Genomic DNA, 6,708 nt, shown 5'->3' with positions numbered 1-6,708 from the left:
GATCACAGGGTGGGGAGCAAGAAGTGCTCCCCCCCCTCCCGGAAGGAGAGGAAGAGGCGGGCTGCACCGGCTCCGGTGCCGAGGGCGGTGGCATCGTCCTCCATGGAGGTGGACGGTGCTACGGGGACGGACGGCCGGGAGGAGGCTGGCGCGGCCATTAATTAATGCCGCCCCGCCTCCTCCTCCAGGCCAATCTCAACCACTGCCGCGCGGCACAGGACTTGATGTCCCAAGTCCTCGCGGAGTGGGGGATTGGCCTGGCGGTCGCCGCCGAGCCGTACCGCGTCCCTGATCACCCTCATTGGGTGGGCGACGCGGACGGCTTGGTGGCGACGGTATGGGGAGGGGGCGACGGGTCCCCACCGTTCTCCTTGTTGGAGCGCGGTCGGGGATTCGTCGCCGTGGACTGGGGGGGAGTCGCTGTGGTGGGGTGCTACATTTCGCCCCGTAGCGGTCACGCTGCGTTCGAGCTGTACTTGGCCGAGGTCGCGGCATGCGTGCAGCGCTACGCGGCCCGGCCGGTGCTGGTCCTGGGGGATTTTAATGCCAAGTCGGTGGCTTGGGGATCCCCCAGGACCTCCGTTCGCGGCGGGATCCTGGGCGATTGGGCGGCGGGACTCGACCTCCGGGTATTGAACCGGGGGTCGGAGCACACATGCGTGCGGCGATATGGGGGGTCCATCGTGGATGTTGGATTCGCGACCCCCAACGCCGTGCGCATGGTGTCGGGTTGGCACGTGGTCGCGGGGGCAGAGACACTCTCCGATCACCGGTACATCCGGATGGAGGTCTCTGCCGCCGCGAGTGCATCCCGACACGGCCGCCTGCGTGGCACCCCACCACGCCGCTGGGCGCTTCGGCGCCTGGACAAGGACGCCCTGATGGCAGCTGCCCTCGCTGCAACTTGGCCGCAGGGAGCGGCCGAGTTGCCGAGCATAGAGGAGGAGGTCGCCCGGCTCGGAGCATTGGTCGCGGGTATTTGCGACGCGGCGATGCCTCGGGTCGGGCGGGCTTCTCCTCGCCGGGCGGTGTACTGGTGGTCGGACGCGATCGCGGAGTTGCGAGTCGCGACTGTCCGCGCCCGACGCCAGTACACCCGCGCGCGCCGTCGGCAACGTACAGGCGACGGCGTGGCGCGAGCGAGGGCAGCTGATGACCTGTATGGAGCATACCGCGTGGCGCGGGTTGCTCTGCAGGTCGCCATCAAACGGGCCAAGACCCAGGCATGGAAGGAGCTCCTCCAGACCCTTGATGACGATCCATGGGGGCGCCCATATAAGGTCGTGCTGAATAAGCTCCGCCCGTGGGCGCCCCCCGTCACCGAGGGTCTTGACCCCCGGCTGCTGGAGGACGTGGTCAATACACTCTTCCCAATTGGGGAGAGGGGACCGCGTCCTCCGGCGGCGGCGGCTGTCCCAGTGGAGTGGACGGCCGAGCTGGGGGTCACGCAGGAGGAGCTGGCAGCGGCCATCAGACGGCTCGGGGTTCGTAACACGGCCCCGGGTCCGGATGGTGTGCCCGGCCGGGTTTGGGTCTTGACCCAGGGCGTCCTTGGGGCCGACCTCAGGCGGTTGTTCGACCGCTGCCTGAGGGACGGGCGATTCCCCCCCAGTTGGAAGGTGGCGAGGATGGTCCTCCTCCGGAAGGAGGGTCGGCCCGCGGAGTCTCCCTCCGCATACCGGCCCATTTGTCTCCTCGACGAGGTGGGCAAGCTCTTCGAGCGTGTGATTGCTGCCCGCCTCGTCGAGCACCTGTCGCGGGGTGATCCCGGTCTGGCCGACTGCCAGTTCGGTTTCCGGGGGGGCCGATCGACTATCGACGCGATAGGTCGTGTGAGGGCCCTCTCGGAGGCGGCCGTCTCCCGGGGAGGGGTGGCATTGGCAATATCCTTGGATATTGCCAATGCCTTTAACACCCTCCCCTGGGAAGAGATAAGGAGGGGACTCGAATATCATCGAGTCCCCCCTTGTCTCAGGGCGGTCGTCGGGGATTATCTCCGCGGCAGGTGGATCGAGTATCCGGGCCGGGATGGTGATATGCGGAGGGAGGTGTACTGCGGTGTTCCGCAGGGGTCGGTCCTCGGGCCACTCCTGTGGAACATCGCGTACGACTCGGTGTTGCGGGCCGGCCTCCCCGACGGCGTCAGCACGGTGTGTTATGCGGATGACACACTGGTGCTGGCCGTCGGGGCGCACTGGGGGAGGGCCATGCGCCGCGCGGAGGAGGGGTCGCAACGCGTCGTCGACCGGATCAGGGGGATGGGGATGACGGTGGCGGTCCATAAGACCGAGGTGATTGCGTTTCATTCACCTCGGCAGGATCCGCCACCCCCTCTGATTCGGGTGGGTGGGGCGGACATCGAGGTGAAGCCCCAGATCAGGTATCTAGGGCTGATCCTCGATAGCCACTGGCGTTTCGAGAAGCATTTCCGCTGCCTGGTCCCCCGGTTGGAAAGGATGGTTGCGGCTCTGGGCCGGATCCTGCCCAACCTGGGGGGCCCGGCGGGCCGAGTTCGTCGCCTCTATGTGGCAGTGGTCCAGTCGGTGGCCCTATACGGGGCCCCCGTCTGGGCGGACGACCTGGCTGCCTCCCGGCGCAGCATGACTATGCTGCGTCGGGTGCAGAGGCGCATGGCGCTCAGGGTCGTCCGCGGGTATCGGACCATGTCACATGAGGCGGCGACGGTTCTAGCGGGGATGCCGCCCATGGACCTGCTCGCGCGGTCGCACGCGGTGATGTACCGGCACCGCGTCGACCGTCGCGCGGGGGTGGGGGCGGTCCCGGGCGGGCAGGAACCTGCTTGGGGCGATTTGAAGCGCCAGGCCCGGCAGTCCGTGTTGCTCGCGTGGCAGGAGCGGCTGGCTCTGCCAACCGCGGGGCACCGGACTGTCGGGGCTGTTCGGCCACTCCTGAAGGAGTGGCTGGACAGAGGCCATGGCAGCCTCACCTACCGGCTGGCACAGGTATTTTCCGGGCATGGCAGCTTCGGAAGATACCTGTGCCGGATAGGGAAGGAGCCGACGGCGCGCTGCTGCCACTGCGACGCTGAGCAGGACACGGCGGATCATACCCTGGATGTATGCCCCGCGTGGGAGGGGGAGCGCCGTGTCCTGGTCGGCGTCGTCGGGCGGGATGTCTCGCTGCCGGGCGTGGTGCGCGCCATGCTCGGCAGCGAGGAGAAGTGGAGGGCCGTGGCCTCCTTCTGCGAGAACGTAATGTTGCAGAAGGAGGCCGCGGGGAGGGAGCGCGCCGCTGAAGCTCGCGCTCGTGCGGTGGCCCGAGGTCGTCGCCCGGTCGCGAGGCGTCGCGGGCGGCCGCCTCGGCGTGGCGGATGACCTAGGCTGGGAGGGGGGTCCTGAGGGGACCCTCCTCCCGCCAGGCGGCGCCGGGTCGGACCGGTTGGGGGTAGGAGTGCCTCCCCCTACCGGTCCGACGCAAGGGGAGGCACCCTCGGCGGTCTGGTGCGGCCATGAACGCCCGGCCGCCGAGGGGTGGAAACGGGGTCGCGGGCGGTTGCGAGTTGGGGCTCGCAGCCGCCACTAAGCGCGGCCCCGGGACGGATAGCGGCGGGATGGAGTGGCCCCGTCCCGCCGCTATGAGGCAGTGTGTCTACTGGGGGGACCGATTGTCCCCCCGGGGGATGGGCGCGAAAGCGCGGGCACGGGGAGGATACCGGAAGAATGCTTCGAGCGATTCCCGGTATCCTCCCAAAGCGTGCCGAAGGGTCACCGTGGGGTTTTTAGTGGGTAGGTCCCGCGCCTGCCGTTGTACGGGCGCGGGGAATCCCACACACCCCTCCCACCTCTCCCCAAGGAGGTGGGAGGGAGTCTTTCGAAGATTTTCCCCACGACAAAAAAAAAAAAAAAAAAAAAAAAAAAAAAAAAAAAAAGTTAGGTCTGGGATAGGTCTGGGATTCGCCCTCATCAGGCTCATACTTCCGCGTTTTTCACATACTTGTTGAACTGATCCTGGGCTATTTCTGGATTGCATCACATAGTAATGTGGTACCACGCTGAAACAGTCAATTAAACCTGGTCTTGATAAATATTTTAGAGGGTAACGCTTGTTAGGTTTAGGTTAGCCCTGGGATTTTCGCTCATCACACTCATACTTTCGCATTCTTCACGTACTTATTGAACGGATCCTGGGTTTTTACTGGTTTGGATCAGGTAGTAATGAAGTGCAACACTGAAACAGTCAATTAAACCTGCTTCCATCAATATTTTAGAGGACAACGCATGTTAGGTCTAGGTTAGGCCGAGGATTTTCACTCATCAGACTCATACTTTCGCATTCTCCACATACTTGTTGAACGGATCCTGGGTATTTACTGGTTTGGATCACGTAGCAATGTGGTACCACACTGAAACAGTCGATTAAACCTGGTATCGATCAATATTTTAGAGAATAATTCATGTTAGGTCTAGGTTAGGTCTGGGATTTGCTCTCATCAGGCTCATTCTTTCGCATATTTCTCATACTTGATGGCTAGATCCTGGGCTTTTTCTGGATTGCATCACGTAGTAATGTGGGACCACACTGAAACAATCAATTAAACCTGGTTTCGATCAATATTTTAGAGGATAACGCATGTTAGGTCTAGGTTAGCCCTGGGATTTTCACTCATCAGACTCATACTTTCGCATTCTTCACATACTTGTTGAACTGATCCTGGGTTTTTTCTGGTCTGGATCACGTAGTAATGTGGTACCACACTGAAACAGTCGAATAAACCTGGTTTCGATCAAAATTTTATAGGATAACGCAAGTTAGGTCTGAGATAGGTCTGGGATTTGACCTCATCAGACTCATACTTTCACACACTTCACATACTCCTTGAACAGATCCTGGATTATTTTCTGGGTTGGATCACATAGTAATGTGGTACCACACTGAAACAGTCGATTAAACCAGGTTTCGATCAATATTTTAGAGGATAACGCATGTTAGGTCTAGGTTAGGCCTGGGATTTTCACTCATCAGACTCATACTTTCGCATTCTTCACATACTTGTTGAACGGAGCCTGAGTTTTTTCTGGTTTGGATCACGTAGTAATGTGGTACCACGCTGAAACAGTCAATTAAACCTGGTTTCGATCAATATTTTAGAGGATAACGCAAGTTAGGTCTGGGATAGGTCTGGGATTCGCCCTCATCAGGCTCATACTTCCGCGTTTTTCACATACTTGTTGAACTGATCCTGGGCTATTTCTGGATTGCATCACATAGTAATGTGGTACCACACTGAAACAGTCGATCAAACCAGGTTTCGATCAATATTTTTGAGGATAACGCATGTTAGGTCTAGGTTAGGCCTGGGATTTTCACTCATCAGGCTCATACTTTCGCATTCTTCACATACTTGTTGAACAGATCCTGGGTTTTTTCTGGTTTGGATCATGTAGTAATGTGGTACCACACTGAAACAGTCGATTAAACCAGGTTTCGATCAATATTTAAGAGAATAATTTATGTTAGGTCTAGGTTAGGTCTGGGATTTGCTCTCATCTGGCCCATTCTTTCGCATATTTCTCATACTTGATGGCTAGATCCTGGGCTTTTCCTGGATTGCATCACGTAGTAATGAAGTACAACACAGCAACAGTCAATTAAATCTGGTTTCCATCAATATTTATGAGGATAACGCATGTTAGGTCTAGGTTAGTCCTGGGATTTTCACTCATCAGTCACATACTTTCGTATTCTTCACATACTTGTTGAACGGATCCTGGGTTTTTTCTGGTTTGGATCACGTAGTAATGTGGGACCACACTGAAACAGTCCATTAAACCTGGTTTGGATCAATATTTTAGAGGGTAACGCATGTTAGGTTTGGGTTAGGTCTAGGATTTGCCCTCATCAGGCTCATACTTTCGCATATTTCTCATACTTCATGGCTAGATCCTGGGCTGTTTCTGGATTGTATCACGTAGTAATGTGGTACCACGCTGAAACAGTCGATTAAACCTGGTATCGATCAATATTTTAGAGAATAATTCATGTTAGGTCTAGGTTAGGTCTGGGATTTGCTCTCATCAGGCTCATTCTTTCGCATATTTCTCATACTTGATGGCTAGATCCTGGGCTTTTTCTGGATTGCATCACGTAGTAATGTGGGACCACACTGAAACAATCAATTAAACCTGGTCTTGATAAATATTTTAGAGGACAACGCATGTTAGGTCTGGGATAGGTCTGGGATTCGCCCTCATCCTGCTCATACTTTCGCGTTTTTCACATACTCGTTGAACTGATCCTGGGTTTTTTCTGGTTTGGATCACGTAGCAATGTGGTACCACACTGAAACAGTCGATTAAACCTGGTTTCGATCAATATTTTAGAGGATAACGCAAGTTTGGTCTGGGATAGGTCTGGGATTTGCCCTCATCAGACTCATTCTTTCGCATACTTCAAATACTTGTTGAACAGGTCCTGGGTTTTTTTCTGGTTTGGATCACGTAGTAATGTGGTACCACACTGAAACAGTCGATTAAACCTGGTTTCGGTCAATATTTTTGAGGATAACGCATGTTAGGTATAGGTTAGGCCGAGGATTTTCACTCATCAGACTCATACTTTCGCATTCTCCACATACTTGTTGAACGGATCCTGGGTTTTTACTGGTTTGGATCACGTAGTAATGTGGTACCACACTGAAACATTCAATTAAACCTGACCTTGATAAATATTTTAGAGGATAACGCATGT

This window comes from Colletes latitarsis, unplaced genomic scaffold, assembly GCF_051014445.1.
Source record: "Colletes latitarsis isolate SP2378_abdomen unplaced genomic scaffold, iyColLati1 scaffold0018, whole genome shotgun sequence".
Classification (NCBI taxonomy): domain Eukaryota; kingdom Metazoa; phylum Arthropoda; class Insecta; order Hymenoptera; family Colletidae; genus Colletes; species Colletes latitarsis.
This window is presented reverse-complemented; position numbering follows the sequence as displayed.